Source organism: Miniopterus natalensis, chromosome 6 (genome assembly GCF_054644295.1).
Source record: "Miniopterus natalensis isolate mMinNat1 chromosome 6, mMinNat1.hap1, whole genome shotgun sequence".
Lineage (NCBI taxonomy): Eukaryota > Metazoa > Chordata > Mammalia > Chiroptera > Miniopteridae > Miniopterus > Miniopterus natalensis.
Genome location: NC_142086.1, coordinates 48818802 through 48843534, shown reverse-complemented (window position 1 = coordinate 48843534; position 24733 = coordinate 48818802).

Sequence of the window (24733 nt, the reverse complement as noted above, 5' to 3'; positions counted from 1 at the left end):
TTGGGTGAGGCTGAGCTGAAGTTTACATGTCATTGGTTCATCGGTACATGGGCAAGCAAGTTATTACTTAACTAATGCACCTGAGCAGGAAACAGTGTTCAAAACATATGCTCCGTAAGGGAAGATAAAATAATGACATTTAAAAGAAGAGGTCCAAATCCCTGGCCTGGGGATCTAGCCTCTTGTACATGACCAAGAGAAGCTTGTTTAAAAAAGAGGAATATTTCACTCACCCTTTCCCCTTCTTTGCTAGAAGAGACAGCCTGCAGCCTCCCAGAGAACAGCCTGTTCCCTGGACAGGTTTCAGAAATGTTAACTTCATTCAGGCCGGGGCTGCAGGGGAAAGGGATTGTTTCTCAGAGGAAGTGTCCACTTTTACAGCTGCATCTAGGGAGGGCTGGGGGTTGTCACCTATTGCCCTTAGGCCCTTCTCATGACTGCTTTATGGCCAGGCCCATGTGTTATGTCTGATATATTACAAGCTTAAGCGGCTACATTTAAGGCTTCAAACATGAGCAGAGAACTCTGGTACTGTCCAAGAACCGAGTGATTCATGTTTTCATGTGCTGGCGTGTGCGTGCAGTCGAGAGCTCATTAGGGTTTAATTAAGTACATTTTTTACTGACTGGAAGTGCAGACTTCTGGTGCTCAGTAGCAAGATGCTTTGGGGTTTGGGGCTGCATTTTGAACTCTCTCTTTCTCCTTTCCCTGTCTCCTCCACCTCCATGAACCTCCTGCGGTGTGTGTGAGAATCACCCCTGGAGATTCTGACTCAGTTGGTGTGGGCCAGGCATCTCCTTGTAATCCTATAGGTGACTCTAAGCCTGAGAATTCTGACTGTGTAGGATGATGACTCTCAAATCGATACCCCTGCTCCAGAGCTCCTGAACCTGGGACTGTATAACCTTCTGGGCATCTCCACCTGGGATGCGTAATGGGCATCTCAAGCTCCAAATAGAAAAGGTTTGGGAGTCAACTCACTGCATTCATTCTTTCTTTCAAAATGTATCTCAGGTCTATCATCTCCTATAAGGAATAGCCTGCCTTTTGTAAACAAAGTCAAGCTGTCACTGGATGGAGAAACCACTTCTTGGATTCACAGGCTTCCCTTCTTGAGACTTTCTCTCTAACCATCTCTCTCATCCCATAATGACCTGTAAGAGCCTGTTACTCTCCCTGAGGAAGCACACGCCTCTGCCGTTACTTCCCTCCAGCAGAGATGAAGCAGGACTGTTGGACAAGACTTGTTCCTCTGGAGACTCAGCACTAACAAAAAGGAAGTGAGCACAGGGTATCGTGTGACACAAGATACCCTGGTACTCTGAGCGGACCCCTGTCTTTGAACCTAAAGATCCTGTCTCATCCTGGCTCCCTTTCTGAATCCCTAGGGTGGGCATGATCTCAGCACCTGCCAAGCAGGGTATGTACTCAGTTCCCTTGACCCTTCAAGTCTCTACCTAGACAGCCAGAGCAAGGTTCTCTTATTTACATGCTCTGTTTCTGCGTCTTGTCAGGGCATCCATCTCTTTCTCAAATGACTGGCATTGGAAATGACCACACTCTTGAGAGGAGGCCATGTTTACTCCAGGGCCACGGTTTTACAGGCCTCAGGATTGCAATCAAACCAAAATGTGACGCAGTGACCCTAAACTTTCCAATGACATAATCACTCCTCTGGCCAGCCCCATTGACACTGCTTCATTCTGGCCTTCATCAGCTCTCCCAGCATGGAGTGGGAGGCTCCCATTCTTGACCACAGTCACTGTTGCAAGTCCACCATCTTAAAACTATAGAATATCATAATTTAAGGATTCTCAAACTATTGGGTCTCAGGACCTCTTCCCACTGTTAAAAATTACTGAGGACCCTAAAGTGGTTTTGTTTATGTGAGTTATAGCTATCAATATTTACTATGTGAGAAATTAAAACAGAGGGATTTAAAAAATATTTATTTACTAATCCATTTTAAAATAGTAATATAAGCATGTAAATGTAAGTAATATATTTTTTATGTAAAGTAATTATGAGGAGAGTGGCATAATTCCATATTTTTGCAAGTTGCTAAATATTTGGCTTAATAGTTTAAGCTGGAGTCTTATGCTGCTCCTGCCTTTAATTTGTTGTGCTATGTTGTTTTATTGAAGTAGATGAGAAAAATCTGGCCTTAAACATGTATGTAGTTGAAAAAGGGAGGAGTATTTTAATTCTCAGATAATTATGGGTGTTCTTTTTTGATACTACACCCAAACTCAAGAAGTGGTAGTTTCTCAAGGTTAATTACGTTGTGGAGATCATATCAATGAACTTTTTGTACTTTAACAGAAAAATCTATTCCTTTATCTTGCACTTCAAATGTACCTTTTTCCAACACCTCACATTGATATTTTGAAACACATTGGTTCACTGAGTTTATACATTTTCTAAATGTAAATGCATTTTATTATCCAATATTTTAAAATCACATTCATTAATATCACCATTGGCATGTCATTGGAAGAGCCATTAAGTATTAAAAAGCTGTCAAGCTCACCCTGGCAGACACAATTTTTCAAAATTCGAATTCTCACTTGAAAGCTTGGATTTTGTCATTGGCAACACTGTTTGTTGTTTTCCTCAAAATGACATCCTCAAGAGATTCATTTTTGGGAAAGTATCTGCCAAAACCCAAGTCTGAATAACCATAGTTTGTCTGTCAGTTGCTTCTTTCAAGTAAAAACGTATTTCTGAAAAAGTGACTAGGACAGCTCACTGCTCAAACAGTCACACAGCGATTTTCCTCGAGGCAGCCCCTGCGCTCCCGCAGGCCGCAGGAGTGTCCGTTCGTGCTCACGTCACACGGAATGTTACAAGAACGTGTTACCCAAGGGCCAAGATTCAATAAAGTTAATAGTGTCACTGTGTCATCGAGGCCCATCTTAAGTGAAACTGGCACTTTAAAAAAATTATTTTTCACCATGAGTGCGTGATAGTAAAGGGTGCAGTGATTACCAGTACAGTGTAGTCCCTGTCTTGATTTGAGCTAAGGGGCCAGCAGTTTTACTCACTGTTGCTTTTGCACCATTACTACAAAGGAGGGAGAAAAGGCAAATTGTGTCTTGGTACCATTATGAAAATAGGGTTGACTTCATGGAATCCCTGAAGAGGTCTTGGCGACTCCAGGGACCCCATAGAACACGCTTTGAGAGCTGCAGTACTAATAATTCATAAACTCTCTGGTTCCCACCTCCTGTAGGCTAGAAACTGGCCGCAGCAGAGGTAGCGTTTCATGAACTTCAACCTCCCTCCCATCCTTCTGCAGGCTCTGTCCTCAAAGACCTGGTTTGTGCGGAAGAGCAGCAGCGAGACCAACAGAGCTGTCCGTGGGGAGAATTTTAGGAGTTGCCAGCAAGCCGAGTTGTGATTGACGCATCTCCGGGAGGCTGCGGGTGGGAAGGGTGACATCAGCGGGGCAGCAGCCACCCCCAGGGCACCGAGGTCTAAGGAGATTTTGTGGAAAGCCTGGTATGCTTTGCCTGAATTCCAAGGCTGTGTGAGCTGCCAGTTCCAGCAATGACCTCATTACAGCTGAGTGACTGAACGAGGCGGGCATCCTTCAAAGAGATCGTCGGGTTTCGAGTGACTGCCTAATTAAACTGCCCAGCAGCACCCTGCAGCTGGTGGGGGGCAGTGTGACTTGGTTTCTGCAGATGGGGAGACGGCATTTAGAGAGGTAAAGTGAATTGGCAACAGTTTTGGAGTGAACCAGCTTCATAGATTCAGAGACTTAGGAGAGTTAGAAGGGAAGTTAGAAGAAGCCAGCCAGACAGGTTGAGGTGGGAGTGGAAAGATGACTCAGGGTCCCAGCACACCTGCGGTGGCACTTGAATCCACTAGGCAGCCGAGTCTATCTTTGTCCTATCACAAAAGGTGGCTCCATGCCCCTTTCTTGTATCTTTTAGTGGGACAGCCTCCCCAAAATAAAGCCAGCTACCCAATGTATCTTTGGTCTAGTGACAATGTTTTCAGTCAGATTGGCAGAAAGGCTGCAAGTCGTAGACTACTAGTCCGGTGACCTGGCAGGTGGCCTCAGCAGCTGGTGGGTCTACAAGGTTAGGTTCTTGGAAATTGCAAGTCATTTTCCCAGGGCCAGCACCTGACCCTGGATTGGGAAAGATTCTAAATAGCTGAGGTGTGACTCCTCACACACATCTACTTTTCTCAGGGGACAAATATGCTCCTTTAATGTCTGTGATCCCATCTGATCCAGACAACAACCCTGTGAGGCAGGCGGGGCACGGGGTTTTATCTCCACTTTACAGATGAGGATGATGATTTCCAGAGAAGGCTCATGACTTGCCAAGATCATATTAGTAAGTAGCAGAGCAGGGACTTGAGCTCAGGTTTCCAGGCTTACAGTCTCAGGCTCTATCCAAGAGCCTCCTTTCCTTCCCCTCAGCACTGCTCCGTGAATTGTGGTACTCGTGGACATTCAGGCAGTTGTGACAATTCTGAAGGGGATGTGTTATATTTCAGCAATACACACAATATGCCTTTCTCAGCCACCTTGGCCAATCTGGCATGATTTCCTTAAAAATGCAACAAAACACTAACACACTGGGAGTTGCTCCAGGATGGGAATTGGATGACAGCGATAGAACTTCCATGTCTGGATGTTCATCACATGTGATTAAAAGCCATAGATGCTATTGACTTTTCATTTTCCACTGGGATGCTATAGTATAGAGGGGAGAGAACCGGATTTGAAGACCAAAGAGCAGAATGTCAGTTCCCCTCGTATTTGATAGCTGCTTGGCTTTCCGTCAAGCTATTTGATCTCTCTCAGCCTCAGTTTCCTCATCTATGAAATTAGCATAATATATATCATCTGCTCTAAGCTAGCTCATTGGGTTGTTTTTGAGCATCAAATGACATGATTTTTGTAAAGACGCCTTGTATACTGTGAATCTCTATGAAAAGGCGAGGGTCACATTGCCAGATCATTAACCATGCCTGCAATGTCAGGTGGGATCATTCTTTTACATATCAGGATTGTGCAGACCCTCCAAACTGGCATGGCCTTCTCTAAGTAAGTAAGGCCTGGGGAATCCCAAATATTTGGAAAACGTGAGCCAAGAGATCCCAGTGGTCCAGGCCCTGTGAAGAAGAATACCAAAGTGCTGACATTCAAGTATGGTTTTCATGCATTTGTGAAGAGGCATTTTAGTGGCTGCTGGGCCCTGACTTCCTCAGGGCAGTGTTGTGTCGCTGTCATATCAAGGGAACGCATAGCACATGGTTAGGAGCATGGGCTCTGAAGCCAGATTGCTTGAGTGGGAATCCTGCCCTTATATTTACCTCCCTGTGCCTCCCATTTTTTCACTCTCAAAACAGGGATGATAACAGTCCTGTCTAAGTTTGTTTGGGCTGTTTTAACTAAATACCATACATTGGGCAGCTTATAAACAATAATAATTTACTTTCCACAGTTCTAGGGGCAGGAAGTCTAAGATCGTGGTACCAGCAGATTCAGTGTCCGGTGAGGACCTGCTTCCTGGTTCATGGGCAGCTGTCTTCTCACTGTGTCCTCACATGGCCGAGGGACGGGAGAACTCTCTGGGATCTGTTTTATAAGGGCAATAGTCCCAATCATGAGGACTCCACCCTCATGATAATCATCTCCCAAAGGTTCCACCTCTTAATGCCATTACCTTGGGAGTTAGGATTTCAACATATGAATGAATATGAGAGGGACATAGACATTCAGACCATACATAGAAAGTACCTACTTCATAGCATTGTCAAGAGAAACACATGAGTCTAAGTGTGTATAAAAGCAGTCGGGACAGTGATTGGCACATATACAGGCCTCTGCATAATCCTTCCCATTCACAGAATCATCATGTGTAAGAGTTGGAAGGGTCTTGGGTGGTTCCAGTTCGCAACTGAAGACATTGAGGTCCTGAGAGGAAAAGCAACTTGCCTACTGTTACACAGGCACTAGCTTGGATCACAAAGCTACCAGCCTGGACTACAATCCCAGTCTTCTAATTTCAGCTTCGAGTACTTTTCCATGATTCCCTTTTCCTGGCCTTTCCAGGATTTGAGTAAATCTTATAGCCATTGATCCAGGTCTGATACTCAAGACGCTGGTACATGAAAGCAGATGTCTGACCACAAAGCAGACTGAGGACTTCTTATCTGCAACATCATCATGGCTTTGTTTTCTGCCAGCCTTGATTCACAATTTAGGAAGGAGACTCGACTTTAGGTGGTGAACACAGCAGGATGGTCTTGGCTCTCAGAGTACTGTGCATGTTCTCTGCTGCCCAGGAATTTCCTATTTCTAAGAACAGTTCTTTCTTTCTTAAATTGCTTATTGGGTGGGTGCCCTTAGGGATCCTTAACCTGGCTCTTCCATGCTCTTATCATTTGTTTACAATATGTTCACCTATCTCAAAAACACCCTTCCCTGATTTATAAATATCTTGCTACATTATTTGTTTTTTTCTGGCTCAACTGTCAGGTCCCTCCTTTTCTGTCTCTATACCCCCCATCTGATGGAGGGTTGAAGTTCAGACTTAGCATCAGGCTTGTCCTACATGCCACCATGGGAGTTTTTCAGGATGGAAGGTAGATCACCTTTAGGAACTCATTTTCCAGGACCTGCCCTGTGAAAAGGGATATATATATATATACACACATACATATAGATACATATACATACCTGGCAGTTCTCCCCAATCAATTGCAATCTCATTTCTGGTTATCTTTATAAAGACTTCCTGATGAGTGGTCTGGGAACTGAATTGATTGTAGATGTTCAGACATGCAGAACCCCAAGTGTCCAAGACTTGAATGGAGTAGGACCAGGCTGACAAGTATGGCCAGAGCCACAGCAATGAGATGCCCATTTTTCTGTGTTAGGTTTCTAGGTGAACCACTAAGCCTGTCTTACTAATTGGGGGATTTTGAGTTTCATGGGCAAGGAATTATGGGACTTCTCTCATGAACACTGACTTCCAATAACCCACTAAGGTCCTTTGACTCTTCCTCCTAAATATCTCTTGGTTATATCCACTCGTCTCCACCCTCTGCCACCACCACCTCCCGCCTGGACACTGCATGGCTCCGCAACCAGCTTTCCTGACTCCCCTCTGGTTTCCCTCTAATTTGCTCTTCACACAGCATCCAGAGCCATCTTCTTAACCACAGATCTGACTGGGTTATCTCCAAGGCTTCCCTAGACTTTAAAAACCCAAGCCTCTTTAACCCGGCCCACAGAATCCTCCCAACTTGGCCCCTGTTGACTTCTAGCTAGATCCTCATTCCTCAGCACTGGCTCCCTGTACTAATGCTCCAGCGACTCATATCCTGTGCTTGCTTTTGTTTCCATGGGTCTGAACATGCTGCACTTCTGCCTGGAGCTTCCTGCCCTCTCCTTCCTAATTCCTAGTCAATCTTGAAGACGCTGTTCAGACACTACCTAAGGATACCAGGGTAGAACACTCAATGACCCCCATCCCCTTTCCCAGCAGCTGGACTAGAAGGCCCTGCAGTTGTTCCCAGAGCCTTCTGGACCCTTCGGTTGGACCATTATCATAATATATACTAGTTTCCTGCTTAGCTATCTGTCTCCCTTACCTGGGAATATAAGACCCTTGAGATTCATATTCTCTCCTATCCATTATTGTATCCCCAGTAGCCAGCATAGTTCCCAGCATATAGTGGGGAAGAAATCAGTAAGTGTTTGTTGAACTAATTCATTCATGAACAGATTTGCTGAGATAGATAAATCCTAGGTCTTGATGTCAGGGGTGATATGACACAGTAAGCAAAACGCTAGTTCTGAGTTCTTTATAAATTTGAACAAGTCACTTCTCCTCTCTGTACAAAACTTCAGTTTACAAATTCCTGGAATCCTAATCTCAAAGGTCCCTTACAACTGCTGTGGTCCATGGTGCTGAATCATACATGTTTTCTTTAAGAACTACTCTGGGTTGCCTATAAGGGGACTCGGAAGACCATTGTGTCCAGAAGGACCCTTTAAAAACCCATAAATAGCATTAAGGACAAAATTAAAAACAAGTGCTGCTTTGGTCGCAATGGGACTCAGTCCTCGAAGCTCAATTGTCAACATTTCTTGCTAATTTTTCCCTGGGATTGAGGGCCCCCTGCCTTTATTTCCTCCTAATTGGCCTACTGGAGCTTCACTGTGAAGGCTTCACCATCTTTTCCCTGCAGAGCTGATAAAGTTGCTGAATTCCAACGATTAGAGGTGAAAGTAAGGTTCAGAATCAAGACCTGAGAAGAGGTGGAAGCGGTGTCAGAGTCCATGAATCAGGGTACAGTGTCGAGAAATTTAGTGTCACCCTCCAGAGCCTGAAGCCTGAGACCACAGCATCCTGGGCTGGAGGAAGGCAGTGAGTAGAAGGTCCAAAATTATTGCAAGGCTCCACAAGTCCATTTATGAATCAAGCATGGTCTCTGACTAAATGAGTACAACATCTTGCAAATATACATAGTTTTCAAATGTATAACAGAGCTGCTATTGTGACTAATGCAATAACATTCATTTAAAAGTAGCTCTAAATTCATACTAGGCATCACATGCTTTCCTTGCTCAGTGGATGCTACAAGGACTGCAGGCTCTAAGAGAGATGAATCCACATCTGTCTTGTAGCTGCACTCCTAGCAACTCATTCAAGGCTGGGCATGTACTAGGGGCTTAAAAAAATATTTGTTAGGATTCAGAAAATATTTTTACTTTGAAAAGACAGACTTATATTTGAAAAGATTAGGTGCCTAATCAGGGTAATTAATAAAACAATATTTTTGTGTTTTATTATATAGCCTTTTGCAACTTAAAAAAAGAACTGCTTTCACATACATCATTGCATTTGGCCTTAAAAATTGACCTTGAGAGGACAGTGAACTCAGAGGCTAAGAGGCTGCTTGCAAGAGAGGCAGGGGGAGCTGCAGGCAAAAAGTGGTGGGCCTGGGTCTTCAGCTGTACCCTCAAAGATGGCAACAGTTTGCAGAAGATTGTCTCTCCTCTGTCACTCTGTCAGGGCTCAGACATGTGACATCTAGGTAAGATAAGGCCCCCAAATGAGACTGGCATTTTGTCAACTTGGTTTAGTTACTGTAAGGATTACAAAGACAGTACAGGGCTTCTTGCCTTTAAAAAGAAAACGGAGCTGAGGAAGTTGCCTGAGAAACTGCAGGCTAGAGGCTCTCCTTCCTTTTGTATCTCTATTGTTTCCCCCCTTTTCTGCCATTAAATAGAAATATAATGGTAGGAACAAAATGAAGGTTAATCTCTGTTGTGTAATTTAAAGTATTTTTGTGCATTTTGATTGAGGTGCAAGGTTAAGTTATCATAAAAGATGGTTGAGAAAAGAAACACAATGCAAATTGCAATCAGAATAACACTGATTTAAAAAATGATACATTTGTACAATGGAATTGGGTGCAGTAGTTAACATGATATAGGTTTAATTTACTGATTTATAGTGACTATTATTTATTGATTTACTTATTTATTTTGATGATGATTTTTTTTTTTATTGTTAAAACTTCAATAGTGTATAGAAAAGAAATGAGTGGAACTCTGGGTCACTAGAAACATATAAGTTGATTAGTTAAAGCAAGTGAAAGGACAGTATATAGTGTAAAGTGTTTAAATGTAAAATTGTACACACTCTCACAAGTGCAGAGACAACTGGGATAAGCAATAGTCACCAAATATTAAGTAGCTCTGCACAGAGGATTTCATGTGGTTTGACTTTCCCTTTGTGTATTGTTCTCATTGTGCATGGTGGGTGCTGGACTGCACGTCCTCCGAGTCCACTTGCATTGCTGGTCCCAGAGAGGATGACATCTCACCGCAGGGCAGTGGTTTTTATTAGCCATTCCTCACACAATGCCCCAAGATGACTGGATACTCTCAGTTCTTTTGATAACGAAGGATTCTGAGTCTTGACTGGCCTTGTGGAGAGCTGTGGTGGGAGCAGAAGTGGCCAGGCCACCACCACATGGCTCAGGTCACAGTGCTCACAGCTTCCCTGAGTGCTGTCCGCCCGGTTTTCCAGGAGCAGCAGGACACCCAGGCCAGGCACGAGCCCATAGTCTATCCTGCCTGCCTCTCCCACAGGGGCCAAGCTCTGGTTCTTTGTATTTGTTTCCTGTGCCCAGGAGGCACTCATGAGGGTGGGCAGATGGTCCCAGCCTGCCAGGTGTCACAGAGTTTGTGTCCATTGCCTTCTCCCCTACAAGGCCTCTGGTCGTTCACCTTTGCATCCTGTGGTTCCTTACCCTGAGCAGGTATAGGGAATATTGAGTCTGAGGGCCCTGGCGTGGCCTGAAGGCTCCTTAAATGGGAGCCTGGTGGGTAGTGACTGCTTCCTTCACCTGTAAAATTGGAATAATAATGCTGCCTCATATGAGGATCAAATGCAACAACGTTTATAGAAGTATTTTGCAGACTTTAAAACTGCCTTATAGATGGGAAACTGGCAAGACGGCAGAGGCTTAGAGTTAGACATGGATCCGAATGCAGCTTGCCACACAGTGACTCCGAGACTTTGGGAGAGTTAAACTACCTCTCACAGCCTCAGTTTCTGACCTGTGGAATGGGCTTATTCTGCTTTGTCCTGCCACCAGCCCTAAACTCTCCAGAGGAACTGTGGTTTGTGTACTCTCCAGAAAACTGAGGCTCAAATTAAACTTTCTCATGGGCAATTATTCACATATTGTGGGAGTGGGGATGCCCTGTGGCCGGAACCCAGCTTCCCCCACCTTGTTTTTATTTTTACACCCCTGAAATTGAAAACCAGCTGTCTGAATCACTTGCAAACAGAGTCAAAATAATTTTCATGCGTCACAGGAGGCCACGGGCTCCAGCCACGCCTCAGGATAATGCACTAAAAATATCTTTCCAGTGCTATTTTTAAGGCCCTGCAGGCTGCTCGCCACAGGCCAAGGCAGCGGAACTTCTCACTGTGCTCACGCAAAATGCACCAGGCTGATTCCTGGGTGGGCCCTTGGGTCAGTTAAGGAGCTGAACTTCTCAACCCGCACATCCTCCTTCTGACCACAGGGGTTGCTCACTGGGCAAAGGCCCACTCCGCAAGTGCAGCCTGGCCTCTCTCTGGAGACCCTGCCGGGCACAGGGGCTCCCCATTACGCCAGCTGTGTGCTGACCACATGCCAGCTGTGCACAGCCTTTCCACACTGCGCACCCCCTGCATCACCCGCACAGGGACTCTGCCAGGCAAGGACACGGCATGCTCATCCCTCACGTTTAAATAGTCATTTATAATTTTCACAGCCTATTCACGTCTATTACCTTCTCTGATCTCCATGGCACTCCTGCTAAATGGTATTACCATCCCCATTTTATAGATTAGGGAAGTAAAGGAATATTTGTGTTCTTACAACAACCTGTTAGGCAATAGAATGCAAATGAACTCCTCTGCGTGTCTGAAGGTGGGATGACCTCAGATATCCTGACATGGGCTCAGCGCCTTCCTTCTCAGTCTCCTGTACAGTGGCTACACCCACCCCCACTGCAGTCAGACTGCTCGCCTTTGTTCATTCATTCATTTATTCACTGTTCATTCACTCATTTGACACATTTCCTGAGCACCCACTGTAGGCCAGGCCATCACTGCTAGGCTCAGAGATAAATGATGTCGTCCGTGCCTTGGGGAGGTAACAGTGACAGGACCCAAGTCCACAGTGCGTGGTGGACACAGGGTGGCGGGAGGAAGAAGTTATGAAAGGCTTCAGGAAGGGGTCACCTCTTTGGGGGTCTGAAGGCTGAGTAGGAAATAGCAGAGGAGCTCCCAACCTGGTCTGGCAGGAGATGCGGGAAAAGCAGGGAGCATGTGGGACTTGAGAGCAGGTCAGAATGGGTGCAGGCAGGAGGCAGGGACCATGATGCTAGATGGTTAGCAGGGTCAGAGCAGGAGGCCCAGGGGCTACCAGAAGGGCATGGGGAGTGGCTGGAGGTTTTCAGCGGAGAAGAACATGATCATATGTAGGTTTTAGAAGCATCCCTGTGAGGCTGGAGCAAGAGGAGAGAGTCTGGGGAGAAGGGGGCCACACTGGAGGCCATTAAACTAGTTCAGGTGAGACAGGATGGGGGCCTGGACTGAGGTAGGCAGTCAGAGAAGATGAAAAAGACGGATCTCATTCTAGAGGTACTTAAAAGTAATTAAAGGGCTAAAAACTAGTCATAGGGCTCAGTGACCAGTTGGGTGTGTAGGGATGGGAGAAAAGGAGAGTCTGAGTATGGGGTTTAGCCCTGGGTGACTAGGAGCAGGTTGGTGCCCTTCAGGGAGCAGGTAAACGTGAAGGAGGAGCAGGTGGCGGAAAGGGCAGGCTTGTTTTGAATATGTCACAATGTGGAGCCAGTTGGATATCCAAGTAGCTGGACACACAATTAGGTGCTCCAAGAAATCAGGCTCCAACATAACAGCACGGAAGGTGGGTGGGAAGTCGATGAAGCCTGTGAGTCTCAGCCCTCACTTTCAACAAAATCAAATGGGCAGCTTTAAAAATAAAGAAATATTAGTATCTGGGCCCCATCCCCAGAAATTCTGATTTGATTACTACATAATGGGCCCTGGTATTTAAAAAGTCCCCAGGTACTCCTTCTGATGAGCAGCCAGGGCTGGGAAACATGGCCATGGAGACGTGATGATGAGCGGAGGTGGCCCAAACAGGCGGCTGATGGACAGGCCTGTTGTGCACACGAATGTGAAAGGGCCACGGAGGACAGAGGGCCCATAATCAGCCTGATCTCTAGGGAGGAGGCCACCAGGAGAGCATCATCTCACCAGCCAAGGAAGGCAGATACTAAGAAGGAGTCCGGTGCTTAGATGCTCAGGAGGGGCCAGGCAGGGTGAGGGCTGGAGGGTGTCCAGGGGTGGACTTGGGCAGAGCAGACTTGGGAAGGGAGATTGAAGAGCCAGATCAGACCAGACTCAAAGAGAATGGAATGGGGGAAGGGAAGACTACCAAAGGTGGGCAACTCTGTTAAGAAATGTGGTTATAAATGGAAGCAGAGAAAACAGCTAGAGGCACGGGCAAACAGATTTGAGGTAGCCTGTCCCAGGCATAAGGAAGCAAGGAGGACCAGTTGACATCACCCTGAATGATAGGGGAAAGTTAAATTAATAGAGGGGCTCGGGTACAGAGCCCAGTGGAAAGCTCAGCCCTAGGAAAAGAATGCTCCCCCATCTAGGGCAGCAAGGACCCATTAGGGTGTCGCCTTCCTCCACGAAGCTCAGCATCTGTGCCCACTCCAGAATATATACTGATGGGCAGGCTGGCACCGCTGCTTCCCTGCTCCCCACAGGCCCACCTCCAGCCCTTCCTTCTCACGCTCCCCTTCCATGTCCTCGTCTCACTTTTCTAGCTGGAGATGCCCAGCACTACCTGATGCAGGTGACTCCCACCTCTTCTGCCCACTCCTCACCCCTAGAATGTTGCTTTTTTTTTTTTTTTTACCAACTGTTAAGTAGGCTGTGGATGCCTTAAAAGCAGGGACTCAAAATTTCCCTGAAGCACTTGGTGCTAACATATGGTAAGTTTTTAATAAACATTTGTGTGTAAATACATGCCTACACACACTCATAAACATAAAGCATCGACATAAATACATTTATATATTTATGAGCCTAATTGTGCATGCTCATCACAGGGCGGACACACATGCTTACTCTGGTAAATGGGTGCTCCCCAAGGTCTCCCTGCAGGGCCCTGTTGGCTCCTTTCTGTGACATGCTCCCATATCTTGGAAGGAAGCCCTGCATGGACAGGGGGCCTGGCCCATCCACGCTTCCTGGATACATTTGATCTAGTTTAGGAAGTGTTATAGGTCACCTTCAGATTCTGGGATGTGCACTGACATATGGTTAAAGGGAGGGAAATTTGCCAGCCATTATGGAACTTATGCTCCATAAGGCTCATTTTCTATTTTAACGGTAAATGGCTTCTAGGAAGATAACAGTAAGAGGCATCCTTCAGCCCTCATCCTCATGCCCAGTTTGCTCAAGAAACATATGGCAGAAGCAGTGGCTCAATTTCAACTGGCAGTTTTATTTCCTAGTTTATAAGAGTGTCCAGCAAAGCAGGCACTAATATTTTCAAGCTTCCAACAAAAATTCTTGTTTCTACTAGCAAATGTTAGGGTATATTTACCAAAAAATGTTTAAAAATTCAAATTCAGTTTATTTTATTTAAATATATTAAAATTTTTTCTAACACACAAATTGCTCTCTTTAACCAAAAAGCTTCTTAATTCTAGATAAAAATAACAAGTACATGGATGATATGCCATCATGAGTTTAGGGTGGTTGTTTTTTCAACCTTGTGTGAGGACTTTGGTTGAGACAAGAGATGCTGTCTGCTCCTCCCGTCTGTGAGGGACAGTGAGAAGGAGCTATGTCTATATTATCATGCCTTTGATAATCAAGACCCCCCCCCCCCCACACACACACACTACACAATCACATGCAAAACATGTAAACCTGAGCCAGGTCTGTGTGAGGCTGTTTCTTAAGAGTAAGAACCATTGACTTGAGATGCATTGGCCCTACTGAGATCATTTGAGCCCCCACACCATTCCATCCCCTGCTTTGTTTGGCCTCAGATAGGGCCCCTGACATTGGCTAGTCACCCTGAAATATGGAAGGGTCCCAATCTCCCAGGTTACCAATTTCTGTCTCCCATGACTCCTCTAACTGATTTCTTGGCTAATTGGGGAAGATTCCTCCTCCCCTCGGAATAAGAGGATGGAAGCCCAACGGAGTTACCATTTTGTGTCTCAAAAGGGTATCTGGAAACAGATGTTTCTAGAACTGTGAGATCTTCCTGCCATCTACCCTTTGCATTCTTCCATGCTGATGGTTTCCTGAGGTGCTGAGCAGTTAAGACCTGTAGGCTTCAGAGCCTGTCCTTTACATGGAGACCAATAGGTAGAAAATGATGGGGGTAGGAGACAGGGTTGGAAGGGGAACAAATCCCAGGGATAAAGTGGCAGGGGTGGTGATCCAGAGGAGAGGAAAACAAGTTGAAGGCCCAGGGCTTATATGAGGAAACAAGAATTGGGAGCCTGATTGGGCCTCAGAAGGGAGCTTGGGGGGTTCCGAGTGACCCCAGTGTGGAAGAGAGAGAGGGAGGAAGGAAAGAAAGAGTAGAAACACAAGATCTTTCTAGTACCTACTTCACTTCCAATCTGGAACGTGCGGAGAATAATCTGTCAGAACACAAGCCTTGGCACAGGGAGATCTTGACAGTTGCCACATCCTACAGCTACAGCCCTTGACTTGGGACTAGGTCCTATAGACAGAGCACCAACAGGAGCCAGTTCTTCAGTGAAGAGGCTTTATCATCACTCACTCCAGATGAGTGCTCATTAATAACGGCAGTTTCACCAGTTTCATAACAGATGCCAGATGGAGGAACATCCAATTCCTATTTTGTTCATGCTTGAAATAAGGTTACATGAGGAGCAGCTGAAGGAGGAGGGATCCTGGAAAAGAGAAGACTAATGGGAGACATGGGAACTGTCTTCAAACATCTGAAGAGCTGCCCTGTGTGTGGAAGAGGGGCAGGCTCCCTGCTTGAGAGATCAGAGGGAGAGAAGGTAGCAGGTTCAGGTCATTGAAAGCAAGAACCACGGCGCAGGCTGCCACGGGAAGTGGAGAGTCCCCCATGCAAGGGTGATTCAAGCAGAGGCTGTGGAACCATTTGTCATGGATATCCCACAGGGATCACTGCTTCTGAGGCCTTTGTGATCACGCCTGCAGAGCTGAAGCTTGGTCCAGCCTCTCATCCCCTCATTACGTCTCCTTTGTATTGCCTGGACAGGGCTCATCCGAGACACTCAAGGCTAATTGGACAGCCTAAGCTGTCCTCCTCTGGTGATGAAAGCCTGTCTGGCCTATGACTTTAGCTCATTAAAAGTGCCCAGAGCTCACACCAGTGCTGAGTTATAAGCCAATGTTCTGGCTTTGGCCATATGAGAAAGGTATTAATAGCTTTACCTTACTAAAGAAGAATGCAAGGCTAACAGAAGTCATGTAACTAGCTGCTAAGTGCAAGTCTGGCCCAGGCTCCTAGCCACTAGGCCACGCTGATTTTTAAAAATTTAATTAATTAATTTTTTTTAATTACAGTTGACATACAATATCAGGTATACAACAGAGTGATCAAACATTTATATAGTTTATAAAGTGATCACCTTGATGAGTCTAGTACCCATCTGGCATGATGCATAGTTATTCCAATATTATTGACTCTGTTCCCTAGCCTGTGTTTTACATCCCCAAGACTGTTTTTATAACTGGCAATTTGTACATCTTAATCCCTTCCCCTTTTTTGCCCCCATGCTGATTTTTAAAGGCATTCCCAGGTAAGAGAGTAGTGTAAACAATTAGTACTCCACCTAATTTGATCTGTTTGTAAATCAAATTTTTGAGTACCTTCCTTAAAGTGGTGTTTAGTGACACATGATGTCTGTCCCTGCTCACAGGATTTTTGGTTTCATACCGTCTCTTTCATCATAGGCCATGCAGATCAGTGATGACCAGACTTTGGGGAGATGTAATACCCGAGGGTTGCTGGTTTGGTTTAGTAACCTGTCCTCCCACACCTTCCTAAAAGTACTTTCTGGAGTAGTTGGAGGCATGCAGGTGCACATGCAACCCAAGCAATTAAAACATGTTTTGTTTCCACACATTCTGTGAGGTTTTGGGGGACAACAAAATATTCTGGGTGGTCTTAGACCTTACGTCTTTGGTCAGGAATCCAGAAGTAATGCAAATTAGACAGGTGAGGGATGTCAGGAGAGACTGTGCCCTGAGTCACCGCCTAACCCTGCGCTTGCATCACCTCCCAGGCGTCAGTGCTCCCACAGGTAGAAAGAGAAGGTGGGATAGTTGGGCTTATAGGTCATGTCTACAACCTTTGGTTTAAAAGATAGTACTCTGCCTGTGACGTGGGAGGTGGCAGTATCCACTTCCCACACAGCCGGGGATGTGGACTTGGGAGCGTCACACCTGCTGGGTAGGAAATTCCCACCTTAGTTTCCACAACCCTCCTCGCCCAGGAAGGCCCTGCCTTCTCATAACCTCTCAAGAAAGGCTTTAAAAAAGAGTCAAGAATTCTCTGCCTCCTCCGTCCTTTCATCAGGACTCCTTATACCTCATTCCTAGGGCCAAAGCCATGACCCACTGATGAAGAGGAAGGCAGGGATCATTTCCTGAAGAGAAATAAAATGAAATGGAAGGGAGTTCAGAGGAAGTGCTGCCTTTTTCAGGCAAAAGACAGAGACGGGGATGTAGCAGTGTCCACCCGGCCACTGAAGGGGTGTCGATCCCCAACGGCAGAGTACAGCCGAGAGTAGTCTAAACACAGAAGCTAAGCAACGAAGACGGTTTCATCCCCAAGTGGTGCATTTATGGGAAATTTAGGAAACGCAGGGCATTTCCCTCTCCTGAGGCCTTTAAAATGTAGCCAAAGTGTGTGTACTGGGATGGAAGCCCAAGGAGAAAAAGTCCCCTGGCTATTGGGGTGAGAGAAAAAAGGACACAGGAGGACCATGGGTCATAATCAGCATGTTTTCTTATCTCTAAATAAATAAATAAATTGGCTTGTTCATTCATTTGGGGGCTATTCTGGGCTAAAACAGGCTGGGGGAGGGAGAGAAGAAGGGTGTGTAGAAAAAATGCAAATGATTAAAGAAACTGATCTGCACAAATTACAAATATACCCTCAAGCTTTTAGAAAAGCAGAGGGCCTGCGAGAGGAAAATAGTATCAATTAAGGTAGAGCTTACTGTAACACTACATGCCCCAGGAAAAGATGAAGAGAAAGGAGAAGGGAAAGGGAGGGGAGGGGAGGGGAGGGGAGGGGAGGGGAGGGGAGGGGAGGGGAGGGGAGGGGAGGGGGAAATAATAATTTTCTAAACAATCCTGTGCTCTCAGTGTCACTCCTGCCACCATCAGCTCTTACAGGAACGACCGTCTCTCCTTGGCTCCACTTACGGGTATGTGAATAAAGAACAGGATAAATGAAGACTCTGCTGTCCTGGAAACAAACCAGAGAAACCGCACTCGCGGTCCTGGGTTATAGTGAGAAAGACAACCACCTGCCCTGAGTGGGAAAGAACTGGGAAAACCAAATGTGTTCTTGGACCGTCCGTGCGCCCGTGACGTGCAGAAACCCAAGCCAGCAGGTTCCTGTCCCAGCCGGCTCAGACCCCGAGAAACCAGCAGCCCCACACAGGTGCACGTAGAACCACACGGTAAGCACGCCCAAGGCCGCGGAACCCTCCCAGGCAGCAACCCCGGTGCAGGTGGGTTTACAGTTAGAACAGAACAGAACAGCTACATAACAAAGCGCGAAAAATACCTTAAAAAATTGAAGTATCAGTGGCCACAAAAAATGAGACGATAACCCAAAAGAGACTTTGAATAAATAAGTTTAAAAAAACTGAATGGGAGGTGAGCAAAGGGCATGACTGAGTGTGGCCAACATTTTCAGTAAGTCTTCTTGTGAAGAGGAACGGAAAGGGGATGGGAGAGGAAACAAAGGGCATTTAAAGATGGAAGACTGTTGACAGGAATGACCGAGCAGACAGACAGACGCTGAGGATGCGCTGAGAGAGGACATCATTGTAGGAGTAAAGCCCTAGAGAGGGGGAGAGGGGGGAGGGAGGGAGGGCCTCCGGCAGGAGGAAGGACGCCTTGTCCCTCCTAGCGCAGGGAATGAGCTGGTGCAGGTGCAGGGTGGTTCTAGCTTTGGGGGTTGGGGGAGGTGGGGGTGGTTTCTATCTGGTGACTTCTGTTAAAGACAAATGAAGCCAGGTCACTGGGTGAAAGTGATGGAGTTTGAAATGAAAGGACAAGGCATGCGACTGTCCTCTTGCAGAGGTAAAGAACAAGCTTTCCAGAAGAACTCTGGAGGATGGCTAATAACACAGAGTGTGTAATTGAGTGTGGGACAGGGGGAAGAGGGGTGAGGACCAGGGCAGTTCCGGGTGAGTGATTACAGCACTGCCTTATTGCCTGTGGAGCGCTGCTGCAGCAGGGGTGATCAGAGGACAAGCCAGCCACTTCACTCAAAGACCCCAGATGTCAGCCTCTCAAGGTCTGTTCTTGGCATCTGTTCAGCTCCTCCAGAGAGAAAGACTCCATCTCTGTTTAGCAGGGCAAACGCCAGGTCATAGTGGTTCTGTGGCAGGGTGGGGACAGGGGTGGGTCTCATTGTATACATTTCACTGAATCTTCCTGTTTTCAGCCCATGTGTCATCCCCTCCCCACTACCTTCCACTGAGCCTAGTGACCCTGAGGTCCAAGTTCATTGAGTTAAATTTATTTAGAGAATAAATCTCCATATTCTTGCTGGCATTAATGGGGAAAGGCTGGGAGTAGGAGGAGTGTAAGCCCCTGACTGTGTGTAGTGGGGTAACAACATAGATATTCAATCCACAGACAGACTTTAAAATAATGACACTCTTTTCATGCCTGAGCCACACCCTGACTTCTGCAGGGTGGGTAAGAGACCAGTTCAGGCCCTGGAGGTGGCTCCAGGCTGCTTGAGCAGGAAATTCTGTCCTCTGCGTACCAGGAACAAGGTCTAGATGGGAGTGTGGGCCTGCTGGGCACAGCCCTCGGCCCATGGACTCATCACCCTGTGGCTGTAAGAAGGCCCGCAATGCGGCCATTTAAACTGTGGGCAGAGACTTGCATTGCTCAGCTCTCATGGGGATACTACAGCTAACATTCAGTAAGTAGAAGATTACAAATAACTCATTCTTTCTACTTCATTTTTTACTCGTAAAATTGGAACTGTCATCCAAACAGAGAACACGGATGTAGTGTTGGCTCTTAATCTGGGCTACAAGGCAGAGTCCGTCTAGTAGCACTGGAGAGCTCCACCTCCCCCAGAATCTGCTGGAGTCTTAGTCCATTAAGAGTAGTGTGCCAAGAGCTTCTTTATCTCTCCTGGCTGAATGTTTTCATCGTTGATAATGAAAGTCTGGCAGGCAAGGTCAGGGGCGGCTTCTGACTCCCAGCCCTGGGGTCCCACCATCAAGGGCAATGGAGCCAAAGTGATGGTGCGTCCAGAGAGATGGGAGCAGCAGAGAGAGGCCGGCCCTGCTTTCTGCAGTGAGTTCTCAGGCCTTTCATGCTGGGGAAGAGCAGTGGGTCAGGAGTCAGAAGTTTTAGGATTGGGAGCCAGTATTCCCTCTCACCAGATGCTAACCATGGGAAGATATAATCTGTTAAATGCAGCAGCTTTGGAGTTGTCTAAACTTGGGTTTGAATCCTGGCTCTGCTACTTATTATATGTGTGACCTTGGACAAGCTACTCAACCTTTCTAGTCTATACTTTAAACCTTATCAAAATGGGGGTAACAGCACCCTCCGTCTGTGAGGATGAGATGAAGAAATGCTTGTAAGGTACTGAGCACAGTGTCTGCACTGAGGAAATACTCCGTTAAGGTTTCTGATGATTATGAAAATTATGGTGATAATAGAACAGATACTTGGAGCTCTAAGGAGCATCAGAAGTTAGTTCGCCTCTCCTTGACTCAGTTTGCCCATCTGTAAAATGGAGACAATGTTGCAATCCTTTCCTCGTCTCCCTCATTTGTTGGGTCATTCCCAACTGCATATCTACAGAGAGTTGTCAGTTTATGACAAAGTTTCCACCAGTCTATGAAGAAATGAAAAAAATAATAACATAGTGAATGTTTTACAAGTAGAAACACTTCCAATTTTCAAAGACTGTCCTTTATTCTGATATTATGTCATTTCTATTCTGTATGTGTGTGTTAAAATAGCTCTTCTTTTATGAAAGTATGTTGCTAATGGAAGGTGTAGTTTGTTTGTTTGTCTTTAATGGCCTTACTCAGCAAAAAAAATTTGTCAACCCTATATTGGTTCCTTGTTTTTTGAAATTTTACTGGTCTGTGAAATCAAGTCTATAAAGAAACCACCAAAGATGAGGAATTTCAAAGAGTTTGCCAATCGTAAGGGTCTGTATGGAGATAATGAAAATAACAGTACCTCATATTGCATCCCTGTGATGTGCCTGGCATTGCTGAGAACTGACACACATTAGCTATATGCCCGTTAACCGTCCAGCAGGCTAGATGTCATTTAACCCATTTGACGGATGGCGAAACTGAGACTTAGAGCATAGGCATCTGGGCTTTTCATTCAGAGGAGGAACACAATACCAAGTCTGCCTGACTTCAAACCTCACAGTTTTCCCTGAACCTTGCTAAAGGATTACTACAGAGGAGGCCTTGACACAGCCACTGAGACTTCACCCCTATAAAAATAACCACAACAAGGGCTTATGGGCAAATCACTTAACCTCTCTCTGCCTCTAGTATCCAACTGAGAAATTAGGTAGAAATCAGGGTCATGCTGGAAACAGATGGACAGTCAAGCTGAGCCGTCCTAGGAAGTAAAATTAACACAAAGAAACCTTCTCTTTGATTCTCTGTGACTCAGTGCTCTTGGATTATTTACAAAGTTGTGAGGCATCCCAGCCAGCTAATGGACAGAATGCTGCCTGATTACGGAGATGTCATCAGATGGCCACTTTTACTCTTTGGCCAACCAGATTCAATCCGTCTGCCTTCTCCTAGCAGGTCAGGACCTCTCTTCCTGATACTCATGGTGGTGTTCTGGGTCCCAGAGGCCAGAAAACCAGCCCGTGGGCCATTCTGGGCTATGTGATGGGAGACCCCTGCCCTCTCCACTCTCCCTCCCTCCCACTCCACAGTAGCAGGCATAATGCTCTGCATTGTGTACATTTGCCATATTATTCCTTAAGCTCCTCTGGGAGGAGGTTTTACTAACCTTACTTTACAGATGGGGAAACTGAGGCTCATTGAAGCTAAGTAACTGGCTGGGGGGAGGGGGTCACACAATCTGTAAGGGGCCAGAAAAAGAAGGATCCCCACCCGGCCAGGGTGCCTGATGTAGGTCTGTGCCTTCCAGTTCACCATTAAAGTGCTTCCTGGAGACTGAGGAAAGAAGACCCTAAAACTTTACCAGCTCCTGGTCTCCTGTTATAGAAACTGCCCTCTCTGAGTGCCAGGGTATTCCCAGGGAGCCCACCATACATAGGACCTTCCACTCAAGGGCCAATTCCAGCCCAGCAGCTGCTTCCTGAGCCTTATACCCCAAAATGACTGGCAGCAGTGCTTACCTGCCAGGTAATAATGCTGGTGGCAATGATACTTCAATTCAAAATTCGTCCTTTCTTTCTGAATTTGAAATCCAGTGCTTCACAGTCCTGTCTCCAGCCCTTTTAAATTATTTCACTCTTGTAGAAGACAATTTAACAATTAAAAAATTCCTTGTGATCATTTAACTTTTGTTGCAGGACTGAGCATTCATGGCTTGGCAAGGTGAGGGTTTCCATTTCTTCTCTTTTTTACTGTTATTTAAAAATGCACCAAAACGATGCATGCACTCAATTAAAAATAAGAGTATATAAGAGCTTATGAAAGAAAAACAGTAGGTGAAGCCTCTGTCCTGTCTCTCCCCACTCAGTTCCACAATCCAAAGACAACCAGTTATACCCATTTGGTTGGGGGTGGGGGATGTTATTTTAGTTAATTTTCTACTAGTTACCTCCATGCCTCTAACTAAACAGCTTATACAATTCTTCAATCATTAAATTCGGATATTGTTTATTGCTTTGAGAGATGGAGACTTTACTCATTTCCTCCTCCTACCACCTCATTGCCCCCTCCCAATATATCTGTAGCGATAGATTTAATTAATACACTTGACCCCTACTTCCTGTTCTGCCACCCTGGGGACTATCTCCTCTCTTCTCACTGAGGCAGATTAGGATACTAGAACGCCCCTCCTCTGTCCATCCCTTCAATCTGTCACCCCGTGTCACCTGCCCCTTTATTTCTGTGTTTTCAAGGTTGATCACATTAGTATTCATGACCGTAAGCGTGAATACTTTTTCCACACTCCGCCTAATGTGGTTCCAGGCTCGGATCGCGGCCTTTTTCATTGGGGCAGCTGCCCTCAGGGTCCTCGTCATTCATCTTAGATTTCTTTTTCTGGTGTAGATTGATTAATACCCTTGTTTGCCACCCATACCCTGACCTGAGGCAGCCCCATTCCGTTAGCCGCGCCTCCATCGCGCTGTGGGTCCAGGCCCCAGGCTGCCACTCCGTCCTGGCTGGCTGTGCCGGGCCTTCAGGGCCCTGCTGCGACGCTGAAGCGGCGGGGTGGGGTTCAGACACCCGCAAACACAGCCCCCTCCTCCTGGCTTCTGCGGCGCTGAGCCCCCACTCCGCCTGGGCCACTTATCCTCTGAGATGGGGTTGCTGCTGCCCTCGGTGGCTGTGCCTTGGTGGCCCTCAGCCTCCTCCTGAACTCACAGGTGGGGGTCGGGCAGGGGGTGTGGGCCAAGGAAATCACCACGGACCCAGCACATGCAGGCGCAACAGGGGTTTGTATGGGAAGCAGCCATTTCCTGGGCTTGGCCCTTTAATCTCACGCCAGCCAAGCCGGAGCCTCTGGATCCAGGGAGTCCCCTTCTTCACCGGGGGACACTGCCGAGATTTTTCACTCACACCCCGTAGGCAATCGATAGTGGCTGAGAGGCCATTTGTGCAAGCCATTCTCACCCTGGTCCCAGGCGTGGGCCCAGCTTCCTGGCGGGGCCTGAGCCGTTCGGCGCCCTGACCCTGGTTCTGAGGACTCGACACCTGCTCCTCCTCACTGATGAGCCACGGAGGGAACCCGGAGCGTCGGCCCACCCACTGCCCGGCCTCTGCAGACCCTTCCCTTCCCCTCCAGATGATGCAAAGAGGTTGGCAGGCCGTAGTGATTTTTCCCAGGGGTCTCTCCATGACCTGCATTTTCCCCGCTCAGGATAATTTAAGGCTACATTTTCCCCTCACTTTTTGGGCACTGTATATTTTGAATGGCACGAAAGCAGAGTAACACTGGCAGGCAGACCTCTGCACCTGCAGACAGAGAGAGCTGCCAGCCCCTGTCTGCCCTCATTGCCAACTTCCTCAGACTCAGAGGTTGAGTTGATCTATTTGGTTCTTAAATTCCATATTCTTGGATAAGCTAAAAGGGTTATAATTAATGCCTTGCTTTTAAATAAAATTGAAAAGTTAAGGGCCACATCTTGAGGACACTTTGATTAGACACTCCATACATGAGGACAGAAGAAAACGCACACTTTCCGTATCATTGCCAGATGTGCTGGGCACCTTCTGCATGCCAGACACCGTGCCCAGTGCTTCCCGCTTGATCCTAGCTACAGCTGATGGAGGAAGTTGGATGCATCCTGTGGTCCTAAGTTTTCAGCTAAAACAAGTGAGACATAGGAAGGGGTCATAGGCACCTTGGGGCGGAGGCTGTTCTGTACACCTCGGCATCTTCCATGGCAGGTGACAGGATCCCCTGCTCACAACGAGGGCCCTGAATGTTTGTGAAAGAGTGAAATTGCCCAAGAGCACAGAGCTAGTTTGTGTCTCTGAGCTCCTAATGTGCCTCAGAGCTCCTAATCAAATGTTCTCTCCACTAATCCAAGCTTCTTTTGTCTGAGTGAGCCAAAGGTTTTGAAAACAGTAAACCTCCCTTCCTCTCTCTGAAATCAATAAAGTTATATTTTAAAAACAACAACAGTAAGTAAGCAGATTTTAATGATTTCAAACTTCCAAGAAAATCAAGCCAGA